A 21153-nucleotide genomic window follows, 5' to 3' on the forward strand; every position below is an offset into this window, starting at 1 on the left:
TGAGTCAATTATAATTAGGTTCAGACACATGATAACAGAAAATCCAAAATAACAGTGTTTGAAACCATAAGGTTCTCTCTTTCATGTAAAACAAGTCCAAAAGCAAATAGTCTGAGATGTTTCCACAATCCCCAGGGAAGCCCTCACTTCCTCAGTGTCACCTTGTGGTACAAGACTCAGCTGAGTCAGCACTTTTCTCATCCTTCCTGCAGGACTTAGAAGACATTTTTGTTTTTTATCTCATTGGCCAGAACTTAGTCACCTGGCCACACGTCAATGCAAAGGAAAGTGGAAAATGTGGTCTTTGATCCAGGTATATAGGAAACGTCCAGTATATATAGGAAACATACCCTAATCGAAACCTGAATTTTCTTACCAAGAGAAAAAGGACAACAGGTTCTGAGCAGGAACCTAGCAGTCTCTGGGGCAGGCAGAGTGAGTGAAGTATATAAATTATAGCTTTGGCAAAATGTAAATGATCTAATGAGAAGAAATATAAATCCATGAGTGTCTTCCAAAGTGTATTAGGCTGCTTTCTCTCATGAGTATAAAGGGTAGGGGGAAATGCCGAAACAGTTTCAACAAAAGAATTATTGGACCATATCATTGAAAAGCTGCCTGGAGAGGTCAGGCAGGCTTCTGAACCCCATTGCCACTCCAGCTACCGTTCTTTGGGGTGCTTTCAGCTCTACCCCCTTGTTGGTATGGACTTTGGCCTCCAGAAAGCTTTCTGTATGAGAACCAGATGGCTTCAACACTTCCAGTGTTTTTTCCCTGTGGCAGAGTGGGTACACTCCAGACTCGGCCACACCTGTGACCCACAGACAGCCGTGGCCGAGGACCTGGGTGGAAGGGATAGTAATAGCAAGGCTTCATAAGAGGCACTGAAGACCGCCCTCATCCGCGAGGCCTAGCACACAGCTCAAGAAGCGGCCAGAGCCTCAGAGCGCCGAGCCCACTGCTGTGTGCCTGCATCCAACGGTGATGAGACTGTCAAGTTGGTGGAGCTCTTTAGGCTGAACCCCAGATAGCCTAAGTGAGGTTGATGACAACAAGAAACAAGAGGAATGGGTAGGCCTCTGTAAAACTAACAGTGTGGTAGTTAAGGACAATAGCAGAGTCTCAAGCCATTGAAGAGTTAGTACTTTGATGCAAGAAATGAACAAATAAAAAACTTGTTTCTGAAGCCCTGGCTGAATAGCTCAGGTGGTTGCAGCATCTTCTGGAAGCACAGAGGTTGCCAGTTCGATTCCCAGTCAAGGCTCATACAGGAACAGCTCAATGTTTCTGACTCTCTCTAAAAAAACAAACAAACTTGTTCCTGATTCCTCAAAAGAAAACTAGGAGAGCTGTATGTACATGGTGCTCTAACAGCAGTGTCGGGCTATTCTGCGCTGTCAGTGAGGAACTGACAAGTTGAGATCCGCAGGGTGAGAAGTGAGTAGGTAGAGGCGAAGTGGATGTTCTGTGGAGAGGGAAGAAACACACCCAGAGGAATCTTTGTTGAAGGACTCTTAAAGGAAATGGAAAAAGGCCCCATGGCTGGAGCACCGTGGCTGACACACAGCGTGCAGAGGGAGCGTAGGTCTGTCCCCTCGGCCTCTGCACCAGGCCTGTTTCTTTCCTCGAGAACACTGTGCCACTGCCCCAGGGTTTCAGAACTCCCCCCCCCTACACTGGGGCTCCTGACTATTTCTAGGGAGAGTGCACCTTTCCCAGCACCCTAGACACAACTCGGAAGAGTCTGAGACCCCAAAGAAGTTCAAGAACTACTCCACTTACCTAAGGATATTCAGTCAGTAATTTTTTTTTTAATTCAGTGAGAGAGGGGAGGCAGAGGCAGACTCCTACATGCACCCTGACAAGAATCCACCCAGCATGCCCACTAGGGGGCAGTGCTCTGCCCATCTGAGGTGTTGCTCCGTTGTTACGCAAACGAGCTCTTCTTAGTGCTTTAGACAGACCATGCAGCCATCCTCAGTGCCAGGGGCCAACTCACTCCAATTGAGCCATGGCTGCAGGAAAGGAAAAGAGAGAGAGAGAAGTGAGAGGGAGAAGAGGTGGAGAAGCAGATGGGGGCTTCTCCTGTGTGTCCTGACCGGGAATCGAACCCGGCACATCCACACACAGGGCCGATGCTTTACCACTGAGCCAACAGGGCCAAGGCTTCAGTCAGTAAATACTGATTGAGTAGCTTGAGTGAGCAGGGCAGTGTGTAAAATGCCATAGAAATATTAAGGCAAGGCAGTCCCTCATTTCAAGGCATTGCAATCTTGTGTGCTCTGGCCGCGAGGAAAAAACTGACATATGGGTAATGATAAAACAAAGCACCCTGTGACTTAGTCCAGCCAAGTTGGCAATCGACCCAAGAAGTAGACCTTCTGGTGAAGCTGGGTGTGGAAGTGGAGAATGGGTGTGAGGGTGGGGGCGGGGTGGGGGGAGAATTGTCCAATTCTCTCACACTGAAATGAAAGCCTTCTGAAGAAATCTGGGACGCTCGTCTTGTCGAGGTTGGAGTCAGAAGAGCCTGGCTCAAGGAGATGTGGGTCAGGACTCACAGCCAGTGCCCTCCCCAGGTGGAGTGCCCTCCCCAGGTCATAACGCAACCACTGCTTCCCCGGGACCCAGCTTCTGGAGAGACCTGGTGTGGAAAAGAGGGAGGTGGGTATATCATCCCAGGTGCTGAATATGCCCACTGCAGACACGCCCACTGCCCACAGATCTCTCAGGCAAACGCTGCCCTCCTTCCTATGACATGTGGATCAGCCGACCTGAGCAGTGACCTTGCAGTTTATTTCATCTGGAGAGCAATGGATATGAAATATGTTAGTCAGAAGGGAATAGGAGAGCTCTCAAGGGTGTGTTTTCCCTCAGCAGCACACAGGCTCCTGGTACGACCCACAGAGAGCTTTCCACAGGGTGACCTTCACGGGGAAATTATCTGCGCACTGACAAGCCAGCCAGCCATGATTAGAGGCCTATTCTCAGAGTCCATGGGAAACTTGAGTAAAACAGAAAACGAAGAAAGTAAAAGTATTCGTGTCCTATCTTTTGACCCCAAAATTCCAGACCCAGCAATTAGTCCTAAGAAGATATTTTAGATGTATATGCTTAGGTCTATTTGTTGCAGGAAAGAAATAAAATGGAAGCCATCTAACAATTTGAAAAAAGGAAAATAAATCAGCACACATGAATTCAACAGACTCATCATAGCTTCGTGGGCTTTGACGATCACACTTTTTGCTCTCAGTGGTGAACACTGGCTTTCTAAAATATTTATTTTTAGTTATTGATTTCTAGAGAGAGAAGAAGGGGGGATGGAAAGAAAGACAGAAAGAGACAGAGAAACACTGACTTGTTGCACTCATTCATGCCATCCCTGGTTGATTCTTGTATGTGCCCTGACCGGGGATCTAGTTTGCAATCTCAGCATGTCGGGACAACGCGCTCATCAACCGAGCTACCCGGCCAGGACCCACACTGGCACTTCTTAATCCCCAGCCTTCATTCCCACTTCCCAGCAGCACCCTGCTGTCTACCTGGGTAATCGTTTTCCAACAGAACAGAGTCTCGGTAAAAACTCATGTGCCTGCCTCACTCTCAGGAAGTCTGGAGGTTTCTTCTGTTAATCCTGCCTCTCAGGCCTGGCACGGCCATGGGCCGGGCACATGACCTCTACTCAGCCAACCAGACTCTCTCTCCAACAGGGAGACAAAGTTCTCGTGTCCCAGCCAAGAGTGTCAAAAGAGACCTGCTTCCTGGCGGGCCACCCAGCTTCTTCGAGACCCGTTCTTCGGGCCTCCTTTAGCAACCTCACATACTTTGAATGGAATGCATTTTTGCTGAAATCACCAGAATCAGGTTTGTTTGTTTTGCCCCCCTTGCAACCAAAGGAGATTAGTAAATACCTAGATTGGTACTTGAGGGCAACGGACCTTCAAGTGAACACTGGAGGCCAATCAGTTAGCATCTTTGATCACTGAGCTGTAAGTCACCTGACCTAAGGGCTCTGTGACGGTTAATTTTATATGCCAACTTGACTGGACTAAGGGATGCCCAGGGAACTGGTAAAACGTTATTTCTGACTGTGTCTGTGAGGATGTTTCTGTCAGAGATTAGCTTTTGATTCAGTAGTCTAAGGAAAGAGATATACCCTCACTCGTGAGGGAGGGCATCCCCCAATCTGACCCACTGAGGGCACCCACAGAACAACAGGCAAAGGAAGGGTGACTTCCTTCTCTCTCTTCTTAAGCTGGGGCATCCATCTTCACCTCCCGCACTGAAGGTTTCGGAGAGCTGTCACAGTGCTACTCTAAGACTGTCGAGTAATCTCAACTCCACTGCTAATGTTGTCCTTTATTGTACTGTAGAAATCTACAACTATTTAGATATTTTACTGTTTGGTAACACTTCTATTTTTTTGTACACACACACACACACACACATAACACCTTAGCAGAAATTAGCTAAACGAAAAATTGCACATTAATAAAAAAATTGTTTTGAATTCCCATCTCTCAAAAAACTCTGCTGACCCTGGCCAGTTGGCTCAGTGGTAGAGCGTCAGCCTGGAGTGCAGGAGTCCCAGGTTTGATTTCTGGCCAGGGCACACAGGGGAAGCGCCCATCTGCTTCTCCACCCGCCTCCTTCCTCTCTGTCTCTCTCTTCCCCTCCTGCAGCCAAGGCTCCACTGGAGCAAAGATGGCCCGGGCGCTGGGGATGGCTCCTTGGCCTCTGCCCCAGGCGCTAGAGTGGCTCTGGTCGTGGCAGAGCGATGCCTCAGATGGGCATGCCAGGTGGATCCCATTCGGGCGCATGCGGGAGTCTGTCTGACTGCCTCCCTGTTTCCAACTTCAGAAAAATACAAAAAAAAATATCTGCTAATGAACTTGTGAAGTTTTTGTCAACATTTATTGTTCTCCATGAGCATCCACAGCAACATGCTTAACCAAGTGAAAGTCAGAGGGCCCAAGGGTGTGGGAAAAGTGTCAGCACCTGCGTCAAAACTTAGAAGTTGTTTAGAAAACCAGGCCCACAATGGCAGTAACCACAGCAGGTTGTCTACATCTATCTGCGACTAGACTTCTAAATTAACTTTCTTTACTTCCCAAGATTTCTTGTAGCATTCCATAGTGAAACATTAATGTCTGGGATCCCTTATTAGAAAAGCACAACTTTGCAAACAGTTAAACGAAGCCAGTTTTGGATCAGTACATGTATATATAGAGAGACTTCTGGTGCTTACCCGTACCTAGCTCTTCTCTCTTTCTGGCAACATGGCTCCACATCTGTGAATTCCATCTGTAAGTTGAAAACAGTTTAGGTATTTATTGGAAAAACCCACACAATTCAAATTCATGTTGTTCAACGCATCAACTGTAATTTTAAATGAAAAAAAGGTACAAAGCCTAGGTCTTTTTTTTTTTTTTTCCTTCAATTAATTGATTTTAGAGAGAAAGATAGGGGTGGGGAGGAGCGGGAAGCATCACCTTGTAGTAGTTGCTTCTCATATGTTTCTTGACCAGGCAAGTCCGGGATTTTGAACTGGTAACCTTAGCGTCCAGGTCAATGCTTTATCCACTGTAAAACCACAGGTCAGGCTTTTTTTTTGTTTTTTAACTAATGTACTCTTTTTGTAAAGACTTTATTTATTGTTTTTAGAGAGAGGATAGAGAGAGAAAAAGGCTAGGGGTGGAGCAAGGAGCATCAACTCAGTAGTAGATGCTTCTTGTTCGTGCCTTGACTGGGCAAGCCTGGGGCTTCACACTGGTGACCTCAGCATTTCAGGTCAAGATTTTAACCACTGTACCCACCACAGGTCAGGCAAGCCTAGGTCTTAAGTTGAGTAACAGATTCCCAGATGTAAAAAGTTAACATGACTTTCTGTTCATAAAAGTATTTTCTAAGATTAACTATGGTTGCATGGTTAACATAATAAACTCTAAATATCTCAGATTACAATTTATCTGGGCATAAAAACAAATTCATTAAAATAAGTAAATTAACTAAAGTATTTCTTACTTTCCTTGTATGCAGGTTCCCCCCTGTCATTACTCCTTTACCCTTTCCATTTGAAGGTACTCATTGAAAGAAGAATGGAAAAAATAAGGCTTTGGTTAGTAGGGCTTTCTGTTATCTTTTTAACATTACATCATCTCTCCCCAGAGTCTTTGTTTTCTTTCTTGCTATGAACATGACCTTAAAGGAAACCTTTTTGGTTTTTTACTACTTTTCATATCTCTAAGCTCAGTCTGGGTTCTGCTTTGCCTGACATTGTTATTCAAGGTCATGCTGCTCTCTGGTATGTAGGTAAATGGATGTATTTATCTATTGTCTCATATTTTGGGTTCAATAGAGGCATGCCTCTGCAGTCACCTTTGATATTTAAGCTCTCTCTCTCTCTTTCTTCCCAGCTGAAATTATTTAATACTGTAGTCTACAATTGGAGCTACAGAAACCCCCAAAAGTATGAGAAGGCTTTTTAAGGAGCACTGGGGGCAGAGAAAATTTTATTTCCAGATCCTCAACTTCCATTTTTTTTCTTCTTAAAAGTAATCTATCTGGAAAAAAAAAAACCTTTTCCAAGTTTTCCTACCCACTCCCCTTTCACAAGAACCCTTTTTCCAAGGAAGAGGAGAAGGCAGGAGAGCACACAGCCGTTCATTCACTCGCGTCCTTGTCCCGAGATTCAACAATCTCCAGGGTACCAGGGTACAATTAAAAAAACTTTTTTTTTTCTGGAAGCCTTCTGTAATGATTAACCCACTACCACTGTGCTTTTTGTCTTTCCCTGTCTTACACACATTTCTGTGAAGGGCGACGCATAACCTTAGAATGTGTCCTGTCAAGATATTCTAAATCCATTATAGGGTAAGGTGGTTAACTTTATTAACTCTCCCACCTTTCAATATAATTAAAGAATGCATGGTTCTTTTCTTTCTCCCAAATAAACGCACTTTACTGTGCATCAGTTATAACTCAACAAAACTTAAAAGCAACAAATAAAGATCCGTGTCCTAGCTCTCACCCAATTCACATGGAAGATGCCCTCTCTGCCCTTCAGGCTGAGCAGATCAGCTTTAGCTAGAAGATGCTCTCCAAGGCTGGGACCCATCCCTTCATCTCCTCCTGAGCTCTGGCCTTAGGACAAGGGCTGCCAGCTCGGCCCAGGCCTGCTTAGGAATCTGCCCCAATTCCACCCTTGCCTATCTCTTATCCACAGAATGCACAGTCCTTTGAGGGAGAGACATGGGAAAGCAAATAAAGACACTGCCTGTAAGAAATTGTGAGTGTTACAAGTGGCTCTCCTTTTCTCATTCTCTCTCTCTCTCTTTTTTTCTGGTCTCTGCTCAATATTCTTTCCCAGAATGTGTGGTCAGCTGGAAAGAAAAGCACCTTTGAACAGATGACTCATGCTGATTCTTTAAAGTGTAACTGGAATGTGTAACTACTAAGGTTTTTTGAGACACGACAGATGAAGGCTGTACAGAAAAAGTTCACATGATCTGTTTCAAAATAAGTTTGCATTATCCAAAAAGGGAGTTAAAACTTATTTCATCAACTCATATTGGGAAATAATTATTGCTTTACTGACTTTATCTGTGCCTCGGATTCCTCTTCTGTAAAACGAGAATGATAGTATCCCTTCAGGGAGCTGACTTGGAAATGAAATGCCCATTCTGTAATCTCTGTGAAGCACACAGACCGAGCCTGGTGGATGGTAAATGCTCTCCGCGATGGGATGACCCCATCCCTAGCGTTTGCTTCCTCTTCTCTTTGTACTCACGCCCTTGGTAATCTAACCCAGCCTCTTGGCTTTAACTATCATCTACATGCCAGTGATTCTCAAGTTTACATTTTCAATGCCTGTTTCTCCCGAACTCCAGATTCATATATCCAACAGATTACTGGACCCCTCCAGCTGGATATCTAATAAACATCTCAAACTCCCTCCCTCCCAATTAAACTCCCGTTCTTCTTTCTCCCCAAACCTGCTCCACCTACAGCCTTTCCCCTGTCCCTTAATGTCAGTACCACCCTTCCAACTGCGCAGGTCTTCAAAACTTGTAGTTAATCTGCATTCCTTTCTTTCTTACTCCATATTCAGTTTGTTTGCCTGCAAAAATGTATCCATCATCTGACTGATCATCACTCACTGCCTCCACTGCTGCCCCCTGCTGTCAGCCCCTGATCCCTCTCCTGGGTTTCTGCAATAGACTCCTAAGTAGACTCTGCTTGCTCCCTGATAGTCTTAGTTTCAACAGGGCAGCCAGTGTCATCCTTCTAAAATGAAAATAAGATCACATCATTCTCCTGCTTACAGTCCTTCAATACATCCTGACCAGGTGGTGGCGCAGTGAATAGAACATCAGCCTGGGGTGCTGAGAACCCAGGTTTGAAGGTTACCAACTTGAGTACAGGGTTGCTGGCTTGAGCGTAAGATCATAGATGTGATCCCATGGTCGCTGGCTTGAGCCCAAGGTCGTTGGCTTGAGCAAGGGGTCACTGGCTCAGCTGGAGCCCCTAATCAAGGCACATAGAAAAAAGCAATCAGTGAACAACTAAGGTGCTGCAACTATGAGTCGATGCTTCTTATCTCTCTTCCTTCCTGTCTGTCTGTCCCTGTCTGACCCTCCTTCTCTTTCTCTCACGCTAAAAAAAAAAAAAAATCCTTCAATACATCCCCATATATAACACAATAACTTTAATATATAAATTAATCACACACAAAACTAAAAATATGAACCAAATTGTTGGCAATGAATTACATGTGATCATTTAAAAATATTTGCCTTTTGACCCAATAATATTACTTTTAGGAATTTACCTATAGGAAATAATTAGGATGTACCCAAAGACTTAAGTTCAAAATTGCTAGTCACAATATACAATAGCTAAAAACTGGAAACAGCCTATATGTCTGACACTAGGAAACTAGTTTAATATATTATGTTATGGCTAGATGATGGATTATCTAATATGGTTGAACATATTTTTTAAATTTATAATGCACTGTTAATGAAAAAGGATTATGAAATAGCAAGTACACTATGAGATTAACTTGGCAAATTAAAAAATGTATATGGGCCCTGGCCAGTTGGCTCAGTGGTAGAACATCGACCCGGTGTGTGGAAGTCCCAGGTTCGATTCCAGGTCAGGGCACACAGGAGAAGAGACCATCTGCTTCTCTCCCCTCCCCTTCCCCCATTCTCTCTTTTTCTCTCTTTCTCTTCCTTTCTCACAGCCATGGCTCAATTGATTTGAGGGCATTTGGTCCCAGGCACTGAGGATGGCTCCTGGAGCATCTGCCTCAGGAGCTAAAAATAGCTCAGTTGCGAGCATTGGCCCCAGGTGGGCAGAGCATTGGCCCTAAACAGGGATTGCTGGGTGGATCCTAGTCGAGGTGCATGCAGGAGTCTATCTCCCCTCATCTCATTTAAAGTAAAATAAAATAAAATAATAAAATATGTATATGAGGCCTGACCTGTGGTGGCGTAGTGGATAAAGCGTCGACCTGGAAATGCTGAGGTCACCGGTTCCAAACCCTGGGCTTGCCTGGTCAAGGCACATATGGGAGTTGATGCTTCCTGCTCCTCCCCCCTTCTCTCTCTCTCTCCTTTCTAAAATGAATAAAAAATAAAAAAACAAAACAAAACAAAACAAAAAAAGTACCCTTTAAAAAAATATGTATATAAAAAGAGGAAAAGACAGGAAGCATATATACCAAAATATTAACAGCAGTCATCACTTAGGAGACATAGGTGGCCATGATCCAGAGCTGAACAATTGTGGAGGAGCTGCTACTTCCCATAAGTAAACCTGCTTGGAATTCACAGACTCTGAGCAAATGTGCAAATTCTAATCAACACTTCCTGCAACGTTCTACAGTGTCAGCTTAAGCAACCATCTCTTTTTGGGCTGTAAATGTACTTAGTATTAAGTGAATAGAAAGATATCTTAACTCTGGATTTTTTTGCAACAAAAATGATTCATATACAGCATATTTAGTAAATAAGAAAGAAAAAACATCCCCTAATGCTTTTAGAAATTTAGACCTTTTAAGTCTTTGCCAGATTAGGATGGGTTAAGCTACATAATTTTTGCAATGACTGATAAGATTTACCAAGAGCTTCCTATCAGTTTTTAACCTGTTTGAAAAAGTACTTACAAGTGCAAGAAATAAGTTATTTGGCATGCTCAATGTCTAATATCTGATTTTCAGCTCACCTTTTTCTTGGTTTTTAAATGTTCAGTTTAAAAGTTAGTTCTTAGAATTTTATGCTTCATGTGTTTTTGTTACTTACAGAATGAAGTGATCAAAAAAAACACAAAAACAAAGAAATGTATTCACAACTGTCGTTCTGTTCTATTCCGATCTCAGCAGTCTCTACCTGTAGAACACACTGATATGATTAAGAGGTATACGGAATCTTCTCTCTTAATATTTTACATAACTGAAGCATAGATACTATTCAAGCTACCAACACGTTTTTTCACTGGAAAGTAACACAAAGAAACAAAGAGCACAATGCAAAGCTTCTAAGCAACAGAATGAACCATGAGGCTATCAGAAAGGACCCAAAAGCTAAGCTTGCATAATCAAGTAATAAAATTCAACACAAAATTGGCCCTGGCCGGTTGGCTCAGTGGTAGAGCGTCAGCCTGCGTGCAGGAGTCCCGGGTTTGATTCCCGGCCAGGGCACACAGGAGAAGCGCCCATCTGCTTCTCCACCCCTCCCTCTCTCCTTCCTCTCTGTCTCTCTCTTCCCCTCCCGCAGCCAAGGCTCCATTGGAGCAAAGTTGACCCAGGCGCTGAGGATGGTTCTATGGCCTCTGCCTCAGGCGCTAGAATGGCTCTGGTTGCAACAGAGTGACACCCCAGATGGGCAGAGCATTGCCCCTGGTGGGCATGCCGGGTGGATCCCGGTTGGGTGCATGCTGGAATCTGTCTGACTGCCTCCCCGTTTCCAACTTCAGAAAAATAGAAAAAAAAACCAAAAAACACACATTTCCTCTTTTGAGAAACCTGCCCTTCTTATACTAAAAATCCTACTTTTTCAGCTTTAATTTAAAATGCCACTCAGAAACAGGTGTCTTTGTTCTTGGCCATCCTGGAACAAGGAATTCTACTGATTCAGTGGGTGAAGGGGGAGGACTCTGGGTGAGGAGAGCCAAGCAGCCTGGGAAGAAGAGAAACTATTTTCACCATGTGATATTCCACCACATTAGTCTGAAAGTGTGTTGATTAGTCAATATGTGATAAACAGTCATTGAAGTGGTGCAAGCCCCCTAGTGGGCATTTGGAAATGTGCAGGCCATTTTTAGTGGTCACAGTGCCTTTGGGATTTACTGCCATTTGGCAGGAGGAGGTTAGGAATGGTATATATCCTGCAACGAAAAGGGCAATTTCATATAAAAAGCCAATAGCGTCCTGCTGAAATATTCCAAAGACAGTCTTCTCTGTTGGGGCTTTTCCTGCCTCTGACCCCAACGATGTCACTATACAGAACAGCTCCAGGTCCCCCCTGAGCATCAGGCCCTCCTGGCTCACTGCTGTTATAAATAGCAATAGTTAAGGAATATGGTCCTTGAGGACATTTTTAAAAGTATTTAATCCTGTTATATTTTTAATATTTTCAAACACCAAATATATATAATTTAATTTCCTCTCTTTCAGCCCTTTTTAAAAAAATGTTATTATGGGTTGTAATATCTTTTTGCTTTATGATATTTATTATTTCCAGAAGAAGTGGACACGATGTGTTATCAGACAAATCTTTCTTTCGTTTTCTTTTTCAGAGGGCCAACTGTGTAACTCTACTTGTACAATTATACAGGTTATCAGTTCATCAGGCATTTAATGCCTCCTTTTATTCTACTCGCTATTCTGAACACTGGAGATAAGGAAGGAATAAGGTATGCTTCCTGGGGCCCAGGATAAACAGATCATTTCATTTACATGATTCAGTAAAGGCTAAGATGGAGTCATGGATATGAGAAATTGGATTTCAAGAATGTTTCACCTGAACTAGCAGTTCAGTGTTGCTTCTCTGGAACTGGAAAAATCTCAGAATGAGTAAGGATAGTGAGTGAGCAGAGCAAACAAAGACAGAAAATACTATAGGGAGAAAGAACTGCTTTAGCAAAGGTATGCGTGAAGGTAGTGAACTAGGAAATGTTGAAGACTGAGGGAAGAGAGGTTAAATGGAAGCCAAATCATGTAGCCGGGACTTAATTACGAGCTAAAACCGGATTTTATAGGACAGTAGATTCAAATTGGGCTCAACAAAGGCCCTCAGAGCTCACTGAGTGGGGGAGGGGCACAGAAGGCCAGCTGTGCTTCATGGCTTTGGTTCTGACACCTACTTCAACAGGTGCAGCCCAGCTCATTTTCATCCCATCACTTGAATAATACTTCCTTCACCTAAATGTGTTGGGTGCTTATCAAAATCATACAAATAAAGACATAAGAGAGGGTGTCTTTGTCTTGGAAAGCATAAATACTGAAGAGTCTAAGCTAACTCTACTCTGAAGACAAATCACAACATGAGACATTCAGTCATTATTTCTGCATGTCTTTTTATGATCTGGTTCACAGCCCATTGGCACTGTGCACAAAAACTAGGTCACAGGAGTCTATGGTGATCACTTGCTTTTCATCAAGTTAGAAAACCTTCCAAGGGCTTGTTGCTGTAATTTAATACCTATCTTTTCAGACCCATTTCATCAAGAAAAACACTGTGTTGCTCTCTTTCTTGAACTCGACTGTGCGAGAAAACCAAAGCAAGTGCCAATCGTTCAACTCTCAAGGCAGAGGTCCATTTACTAGGGAGGTGTCAGTTTAGTTAGTAGATGTCAGTAGGCAGAGAAGGAAGGACTTCTTGTCTCCCTTCTCTCCAGTTACAGGTCTCAAGATCCCAAGTATTGCATAAGAGCTATGTGACTGGCAGAAGACAGTGGCCCCTGTCGGGCAGAAGCCTGGCTCCTCTGAGGACCAGGGGAAGCTGGAGTAATAGTAACATGTAGCACTTATTGAGGGCTTAATATCTTCCAGATTCTGTAAGTGCAGTAATTCATTTAATCCCTGCAACAAAACTAAGAGATAGATACTGTGTGATCCTCATTTTATGGATGAGGAAATTCAACTATAGAAATTAAGTTACTCAGCTTGTTCAGGATACCTCAGTGGTGAGTGGCTAGGCTTCAAGCCCAGACAGTCTGGCTCCAGCATCTGATCTCACAATCGCTGAGCTACAGTGTGTCCTTAAGTGGGTCTTAAGCAGAATCCTTTAGTGCAAAGGGTGGGAAAGGCCAATCCCAGCAAGCCTAGCCTATGATCAGGGCTTATCCTTTTTAAAGTAAATTTTTCTCATCTTCACCATTCAAAAAACAAAGCCTACACCTTGACGGTCCAGTTCCTCCAAGGCTGCTATAAAAGAAGAAGAGGCTGTCCTTATCACTTCCATTTATTTCTAAGGGTCAATTCTAATTGGCTCAACTACTTTATTTTGTTCAGGGAAGACACTATAACTAAATGTTCTTGGGGCTTTTAGCCACTAAGGAACCCCAAATGAGCTTTACTTCATTTATTCAAATAGTACATTTTTAAACCAAACAACCTCAAGTGTATACACCTCCACATTCAGTGTAACTTTTGCTTCCCCTTTTCTAAGGAAAGCAAACATATTTAAGATTTTAGAAGGTCTCCATATATAAATAACAATTTAAGTTGGTAATATGCACTAATGGAAAGTTGCATTTTAGATCATTCTAGCGACAGCATGGAGGAGGAGAGATGAATCTAAGAGGTGCATGACTGAAGGCTAGAGGACGAAAAGGCCATCAGAGTGGAGAAAGTAAAAGATCAAGGGAACATGAACACTGTGAGCCTGTGTTCAGTGGTAGTAGTAAGCACTGAGAGGAGAGGACAAATTTGAAAGGTTTAGAAAGTAAAAGAGGCAAAACTCAGTAATTACGCTGTTATTCTCCCTTTGCGCTATAGACCCATTTTCTTTGCCCTGCTCCGTGCCCTGAAGGGTGGCAGACTCTATAGACTGTAACATCTATCTATACAGTCTTTGCCTTGGGTTCTGCTGACAGGAGGCCTCAGGAACAGACTGGAGGGTGGGGGCAGGGGTCACAGAATTCTCTCCTTTACTTATGGCCACACATCCATTTAGGTGGTTCCTTTTCCACAGCTGCAGCTCTTTCTGGGTTCAGGTATTACAGTCCTCTCCCTTTGCCAGTCTCTGGGCATCTCACAGACCTCACTGAGTCCCTTAACTGCCTTCACCTCTGAACACAGTCCTTTGCTTAAACTCTACTGAATTCTGCCCTTTGAGTCCTTTTCCTTCAGGAACCCTGACTAGCAGTTATGGATGGGGAAAGGGAAGAGACTACAAAGAACTGAGGTGGCGCCTAGGTTTAGAGTCTTTGTTCCCTAACAGATTGTAGCATTTTCCTGAGTTCTTTGTTGGGACAGGCACTGTTCAGATGACTTGGAATCCATTGCCGGCTCCAACACTTTGATTGGCATTTCCAGCAGTAGACCGAGGCAGGTTCTCCAGAACCAAGCATGGTGTTTGTTGTAGAGTAGCAAAAAATGGCTTTTCTCTAACATTGTCTCTGAACTCTGTTGTCACATTATCATGGGCCCCTGTACACTCAGCTTCTGAACTCAGCATAGGTCTGGCCATTATTAGTTTTATATTTAACTTTGAGTTCTAGATTTCGAAATGTACATAGAGCACTTAGAAAAGGTCTACAGCCCTGGCCGGTTGGCTCAGTGGTAGAGCGTCGGCCTGGCATGCAGAAGTCCCGGGTTCGATTCCCGGCCAGGGCACACAGGAGAAGCGCCCATCTGCTTCTCCACCATTCCCCCTCTCCTTCCTCTCTGTCTCTCTCTTCCCCTCCCGCAGCCGAGGCTCCATTGGAGCAAAGATGGCCCAGGCGCTGGGGATGGCTCCTACGCCTCTGCCCCAGGCGCTAGAGTGGCTCTGGTCGCAACAGAGCGACGCCCCGGAGGGGCAGAGCATCGCCCCCTGGTGGGCGTGCCGGATGGACCCCTGTCGGGAGCATGCAGGAGTCTGTCTGACTCTCTCTCCCTGTTTCCAGCTTCAGAAAAATACAGAAAAAAAAAAAAGAAAGAAAAGGTCTACAATAAAGCAACAAAAATCCTAACTATAGTAAAATGAAACATATCAAAGGAAACTAGGAATATTTAGTGGTGTGAATGCATTAATGCAAATTTCAATGCCCAAGCAGCTGGACCATGCCTATAGTACTTTATCGATCCAATTATAAACATTTTTCTCCAGGTAGTTCAATATTGTAGGAATATACTATGAAAATATGAAGAGTCAGGGTAAACAATTAGAGGCAGAGAGGCGCCTTAGGACAAAGGCTCTGAGCTGACAAGAGTCCAGGGGCCTCTCTGACTCTGTGCTGAAAACAGCAAAACAGCAGGATAAGATTCAGCAACAGAAATGTTTAGGCTCTCAACACAGAGATTAGGAGTCAGCATGTTCCTTGTCCTTTATTTCACCCCCTGAAAAGTTCTTCTATCTGTTTTCTTGATTATTTGTACTGGCTAATAAATATCTGAGTAAAGCTGCGGACAGGGCCTCAGTCTTTGGATTTGCTGACCAGGGCTGTTGCCTCCCCTCAGGCCCTCGGAGCATCTGGTCTCTGGGTAGTTCATTGTGGTCACGATACAACATAATGTACATTCTATTCTTTATCATATAACAATCACTTCAACTCACAATAATTTGAGAGAATCTTTGTTAAACCATGAACAAAAATTTTTTAAGCAAGAGAGAGGAAAGAAAGAGTCAGACAGACAGACAGGAAGGGAGAGAGATGAGAAGCATCAACTCAGAGTTGTGATATTTTGTTAGTTCATTGAATGCTTCTCATATATGCCTGCACCCGAAGGGGCTCCAACTGAGCCAGTGACCCCTTGCACAAACCAGTGACCTTGGGCTCAAGCCAGTGACCTTAGCCTTCAAACCAGTGGCTTTTAGGCTCAAGCCAGAGACCATGGAGTCATATCTGTATATAATACCAAGCTTAAGCCAGTGACCCTGCAATCAAGTTTGAGAGTCCGCACTCAAGCCAGAGACTTTGGGGTTTTGAACCTGGGTCCTCAGCATTCCATGTGGACACTCCATCCACTGCACCACTACCAATTTGTTTACAGTCAGGCAACCATAAACAAATTATATTTGGACTCCCTACATTGCTTTTATGCCTTATACTACATACACTAAATACTTCAAATATCCTAGCAATCCTATGGAAGCCTTCTCTATATCACATATCCCTAGCATGCACATAAAACTCACCCAGGGAAACACTCATACCCAGAGCCACCTCCCCAAGCCGATTAAATCAGCATCTTTGGGTAAGAGACCCAGATATTGATATTTAAAAGCTCTCTAAATTATCCTAAAGTTTACAGAGTTCAAAACAAGGCCCCAAACCACAAGGTAAAACAAACAGGATCACACAAAAAGACATGAATTGCCACAGAAGTTACAAACACAACATACCTTATGTCCTGCAAGCTGTTTATCCCTTGTTAACGAACTTCCTGTGAGTTTTTGTCCCCTCTGTTGATCTTCAACTTTTGCACATTGGAAAGCTGACGGAGAGCCTTTCAATTGGTTTTGCTTCCTTGCTTGGCATGTGTGGTTTGTTGATAAGCTGCCCAGAACATGGTAAAAGATAACCACAATTAACCTGCCTCGAGTCAACAGTGGTTTTCTACACCAGTGAGGTTTTTCTTAGAACCCTAAAAGACAACGATAAAGAATACAGTATATAGCAGGGGTCAGGAAACTTTTTGACTGAGAGAGCCATGAACACCATATATTTTACAATGTAATTCCATGAGAGCCATACAACGACCTGTGTACATTACACATTATCCAATAAAAATTTGGTGTTGTCCCGGAGGACAGCTGTGATTGGCTCCAGCCACCCACAACCATGAACATGAGCGGTAGGAAATGAATGAATTGTGATACATGAGAATGTTTTATATTTTTAATGTTATTATTTTTTTTTATTAAAGATTTGTCTGCGAGCCAGATGCAGCCATCAAAAGAGCCACATCTGGCTCGTGAGCCATAGGTTCCCGACCCCTGGTCTATAGGCTCTGGCCCGGTAGCTCAGTTGGTTAGAGTGTTGTTCCAGTACAACAAGCTTGTAGGCAGGTTTGTTCCCTGGTCAGGGCACATACAAGAGTCAACCAATGAAGGCATAAATAAGTGGAACAACAAACTGGTGTTTCTCTCTCTCTCCCTTTCTTTCTAAAATCAATAAATAAAAAATTTAAAAATAACATATAAATGAAGGAGTCAAATACACTCTCAAGGTAAAGATTACAGTTTGGGTTGTGGGGGGAAGGGAAACTATGGTGAACAAAGGAATGATACCTTCAACATTTTCAAAGAAACCTTTGACTAAGGATTAAGAAGTAAAATCTATATTCTGCACCCGTTTTGCATTCAGGTTTCTTTTAATGGAATATAAGGCTCTTTCAAGAGAAGTGAAAAGTAATAGTTAACCTTCAATAAATATAATCTTGAGCAACCCTAAGTCTTAGTTGGGAATGAATAAAGGAAAATAGTAACTAAATATACTTTCTATTCCAGTTTTTTTTTTTTAGCAAGAGATACAGACAGACAGCACACAAGGGAGAGAGATGAGAAGCATCAACTCATAGTTGTTCATTGACTGCTTTCTCATATGAGCCTAGTTTGGGGGGCCTCAGTCGAGCCAGTGACCCCTTGCTCAAGCCAGCAATCTTGGGCTGCAAGCCAGCGACCATGGGGTCATATCTATGATCCCACACTAAAGCCACATGAGCCCGCACTCAAGCTGGCGACCTCGGCTTTCGAACCTGGGTCCTCAGCATCCCAGGTCAACACTCTATTCAGTGCTCCCCTGCCTGGTCAGGTCTCTATTTCAATTTCTTAACATGACCAGATGTTTCATATTAATTGTGTCCGTTTCAAGAGTTTCTAAGCTGCCCTGGCCGGTTGGCTCAGCGGTAGAGCGTCGGCCTAGCGTGTGGAGGACCCGGGTTCGATTCCCGGCCAGGGCACATAGGAGAAGCGCCCATTTGCTTCTCCACCCCTCCGCCGCGCTTTCCTCTCTGTCTCTCTCTTTCCCTCCCGCAGCCGAGGCTCCATTGGAGCAAAGATGGCCCGGGCGCTGGGGATGGCTCTGTGGCCTCTGCCTCAGGCACTAGAGTGGCTCTGGTCGCAATATGGCGACGCCCCGGAGGGGCAGAGCATCGCCCCCTGGTGGGCAGAGCGTCGCCCCTGGTGGGCGTGTCGGGTGGATCCTGGTCGGGCGCATGCGGGAGTCTGTCTGACTGTCTCTCCCTGTTTCCAGCTTCAGAAAAATTAAAAAAAAAAAAAAAAAAAGAGTTTCTAAGCTATAGATATACTACAAAAAAATGCAAAACACCTCTAGATTTCTCTATCTGGATTAATCACATTTTAACCATTGAGCCCTAGTAGTTCACAGAGTTCTCTGAAGTATTACCAAAGGGGCAGAGAGCATCCCTTGCACCTTCTTAGCAGTAGGCACTGTCCACAGGATGATACTTGCTGGTGATGATGCAACAGCTGACATTGACTTCTTTCATTTCTTCTCTGATCTCTCTCCCCTTCCTGCCAATGCCTTCCTCCATCTAAGCCCATATAGAGTTGGTAGTAGTAACAATGTACTTTAAGCTTTATGCAGTCTAGGTGTTTTAGGTATTTGGGTTCCCTCAACAAATCAAACAAGACCAAAAACAAACCCAAGAAAAACAAGATAAAAGAAACTTTATCCCTGTGGAATGGGAAAATATGCCCTGGGGTATAAACTAATCTGTGAAGTGAAGGAATTCAGTGAAGCAGGGACTCACAGAGGTAACTGGAACGATAAATTCTTTTTTTATCTTTTTTATTTTTTTATTTATTCATTTTTTTAATTCTTTATTTATTTATTCATTTTAGAGAGGAGAGAGAGACAGAGAGAGACAGAGAGGAGAGAGAGATAGGGGGGAGGAGCTGGAAGCATCAACTCCCATATGTGCCTTGACCAGGCAAGCCCAGGGTTTCGAACCGGCGACCTCAGCATTTCCAGGTCGACGCTTTATCCACTGCGCCACCACAGGTCAGGCGGAACGATAAATTCTAAATGCGTCCCCACCAAACCCAAATCTCTGGACTGATTAGGAGGTCTCCCCGTGCTTTCCCAAGGGAGGTTCCAGCCAATCACTGTAGACGTTTACAGGGAATGAGCTCCATACACTTCCGACCAAGTGCTTAAAGGTGTTAGTGACCTAACTTTTTTTTAATAACCCAGGTAAGTTTTAAATTACTCTAGTAATTTAATAGTAACAATGCATAGCATTAAAGATATACATATACTTTACATATAAAATGCCTTTATATATATTATCTCATTTAATGGTTATAGCAATCTTGTAGCCAAAGTAGGAAAGCTAAGTTTCTTAGGTCTTTTCACAAATGACTCTTAAGGAATGGTTATTGAAATGACCAGAAAGGACCAAGAGTGGATTAAAGCTTTTTTTTTTTTTAAGTCCAGTGGCTTTTTCCTGTTTTATTACATCTTATTGGGACTAGAGAGGCCTTAGTTTTTGTTGTTTTTTTTTGAGAGGCCTTAGTTTTTAAGTCGTGTTAGGGATATACCACAGTTAAATCTTAACTTGTTCAGTACAGAAAATAGCAATGGAGGATGGGAGAGAAATAAGGACCTTAAGTCGTTGGGAAAGTCTACATGCAAAACCTGGTAGTGGGGGTGTTTATTTCCATTAAAAACAGAAACAAAAACAAAAAAACAACAACCTGATTCCCTTCTTTGATCTGGACTCTGCTAGATGCAGTTTAAAAATGGTTAAAAAATAGATTCTGCCTTTGAGGAACTTTCTGACTGGGGAAGCAGATCATAATCTATTGATTGGCCTCTTAAGAATTATATAGGTAGCCTGACCAGGTGGTGGTGCAGTGGGTAGAGCAGAGAACTGGGACACGGAGGACCCAAGTTCTAGACCCCGAGGTTGCCAGCTTGAGTGTGTGCTCATCTGGTTTGAGCAAAGCTCAACAGCTTGAGCTAGAGCAAGGGGTCACTTGGTCTGCTGTAGCCCTCCAGTCAAGGCACATATGAGAAAGCAATCAATGAACAACTAAGGTGTCACAACAAAGAATTGATGCTTCTCATCTCTCTGTTCCTGTCTGTCTGTCCCTATCTGTCCCTGTCTCTGACTCTTTCTCTGTCTCTGTCACAAGAAAAAAAAAAAAAGATAGGTGCTCTGATTCCCATAATCAGATCAAAAGACCAAAAAGCATGCAAATGATGGATTTTGAGAATTTAAGGAACCCCCAAAGTTTTAATTTGCTCTACTTTTTGTTTCTCGTTGAGTAAATCACCATTAACAAGTTTGAAAACAGGAATAAAAGTGACTTGTTTAAGCTGGGATTCCTATGCCCGCCCCCCTTTCAAGTTTAGAATCTATCCCTTAGAGGCCACACTTCAGGTAGTAAACTTTGTTCTGTGTGTTAATATAACCACTATACAGTGGAGATACAGTGAACAGTGAAGTAAACTGTGGGCTCGTTTTAAAACAACTGAGCAGCCTGACCTGTGGTGGCGTAGTGGATAAAGCGCCGATGTGGAACGCTGATGTCGCCGGTTCAAAACCCTGCACTGTGAGGTCAAGGCACATATGGGAGTTGAAGTTGATGTTTCCAGCTCCTCTTCTCTCTCTCTCTCTCTCTCTCTCTCTCTCTCTCTCCCTCTCTCCCTCTCTCCCCCCTCTGTAAAATTAATAAATAATATTTAAAAATAAAACAACTGAGCAGGCAGGGCACTCGGGTTTGAGCCATGCCTATTTCACTAACCGGTGTGTGAGTGATCTCAGGTAGTAATTTCTCCAGATACCTCTCTTTCTGTCTTTAGGATAAATAAGACCCAAAGGCCCACCCATGGTGTTGTGCTGATGCTTTAAATTTATGCCACTGAAAGCATTTCCTCTGTCCCACGTAAGGTGCTTTTATCTCCGGCGTCCTTTCCAATCTTGCCAGGACACTTGGTGCATCACACCCCGAAAGCCTAAGCATCACCACAAAT

The 21153-nt window shown here is 43.6% G+C and overlaps 1 long non-coding RNA gene across 6 annotated transcripts; it reads right to left on the bottom strand.

The window, feature by feature from the left end:
* Positions 1–181: 181 nt before the first annotated feature.
* On the bottom strand, positions 182–20802 carry LOC136338632 (uncharacterized). Of its 6 annotated transcripts, none has more exons than XR_010731991.1 (7): positions 20666–20802; positions 16554–16795; positions 8411–8523; positions 5490–5580; positions 5246–5301; positions 1783–2015; positions 182–1465 (listed from the first exon to the last, which is right to left on the bottom strand). It is a non-coding gene; the product is annotated as an uncharacterized lncRNA (long non-coding RNA). The 6 variants fall into 6 exon arrangements; XR_010731992.1 differs by having other exon boundaries at positions 8322–8523; XR_010731995.1 differs by lacking the exons at positions 5490–5580; positions 8411–8523 and adding an exon at positions 2642–2800.
* Between the last annotated feature and the right edge of the window lie 351 nt (positions 20803–21153).

This window comes from Saccopteryx bilineata, chromosome 1 (genome assembly GCF_036850765.1).
Source record: "Saccopteryx bilineata isolate mSacBil1 chromosome 1, mSacBil1_pri_phased_curated, whole genome shotgun sequence".
In the NCBI taxonomy this organism is placed as follows: Eukaryota; Metazoa; Chordata; class Mammalia; order Chiroptera; family Emballonuridae; genus Saccopteryx; species Saccopteryx bilineata.